We start from the raw sequence: 1277 nt of genomic DNA, 5'->3' as shown, positions 1-1277 counted from the left end.
TATCCTAGAAAGTTATTATATTTCATTATCTTAGGATCGATCCTGTTTCATCAGTAAACCAGTTGAATTGACTGGTACAGTAGGTGGATTCCACACTTACTCATCACTGCTTTCTTACAATGGACTGTCATTGAGGAGAAGGTATGGGAACCAGGAATGGTATCATTTATATGTGCTGTAATGTTATTTCATTTATAGTACGTGGAGTTTGAGTTTCTCTTTGAGACGATTATCAGGTGACGGTCATGTGATTACGGTATCATCAAAATCAGGTGTTAGTATCAGTATCGCGTTAATATCAAACGGAATCATTGATTTGAGATTAAGAGGAGAGAATGGATCAGACGAACATGTATCAGCAGATACTCCATTGGCAATAAACACATGGAATAACATTGTATGAACATGTAGTATGATCTATAAATAGTAACATTATTAATGCATGTAGTCTATAAATAGTAACGCTATCTTTCTCTCTTGTATACTATATCCCAGTTCAGTTTGGGACGGAAGTGGAAGCAGCTGCGTGGAATTTGAAAAATGTAGCTATGTAATGATGTAAATAATGATATTCATAGAGGAATGGCGGCTGTGTTGTTTCACTCTTAAAACAGTCTTGCTGCTGCTGATAAGCAGTACAATAGCTGCTGGAGTCAACTAGTTTTCATAAAGGCCATGATTATCAGAAAATCTTGCTCTATTAAGCCGGATTTACAATATGACGCTAGTCCTGACGTTACGTTGACGCAGAAGTTGAATCTTGTTCAACTCCAGCGTGAAGCATGCGTGAAAAGGTCAAATCGCCTACGCTTTTGATTAAAAATTGACGTTACGTTGGCCTAGCGTCATATTGTAAATCCGGCTTTAGCTTTTTAAAAGAAGAATTATCAGTTTGGGCGCTCGACCACATGTGCTTATGTAAACTATGACATCATGAAACGTCATTGCGGTTAGCTTTGGTATGCCATTAGGTTTATAGGGAGAACCCCGTTTTCAGGGTTCCCAAGGGCTGAGAGACCCAAGGTTTCACAGATTTTGATGGACTTTGGTGACTAAGAACCTGTGAAAGTTTCATCCTTATCTCACTTTTCTATAAAAAGTTATTCCAGTTTTTCTTGTCCCAAACTCAACTGGGATATAGTATAGTCTATCAATAGTAGTATCATTAATGGTGTTATTATTATTAATTTGTTAATTAATGGTGACACTATTGGTACAGTCAGCACTAAATATACAGCTGGTGGTATATTTGAACCGTCACTGCCTCTTGGAATAGG

At 37.4% G+C, this 1277-nt stretch overlaps 1 long non-coding RNA gene across 1 annotated transcript; it reads left to right on the top strand.

Moving 5' to 3' along the window:
- Window positions 1-16: 16 nt before the first annotated feature.
- LOC109593262 (uncharacterized) lies at window positions 17-1277 on the top strand. Its single transcript, XR_002190844.1, has 3 exons — window positions 17-141; window positions 199-397; window positions 1147-1277. It is a non-coding gene; the product is annotated as an uncharacterized LOC109593262 (long non-coding RNA).

The sequence above is a fragment of the Amphimedon queenslandica genome, unplaced genomic scaffold, assembly GCF_000090795.2.
Source record: "Amphimedon queenslandica unplaced genomic scaffold, v1.1 AMPQUscaffold_2276_Cont25721, whole genome shotgun sequence".
Taxonomy (NCBI): Eukaryota; Metazoa; Porifera; class Demospongiae; order Haplosclerida; family Niphatidae; genus Amphimedon; species Amphimedon queenslandica.
The sequence above is the reverse complement of the archived record's forward strand: the minus strand, read 5'-3'. Positions and strand labels throughout refer to the sequence as shown.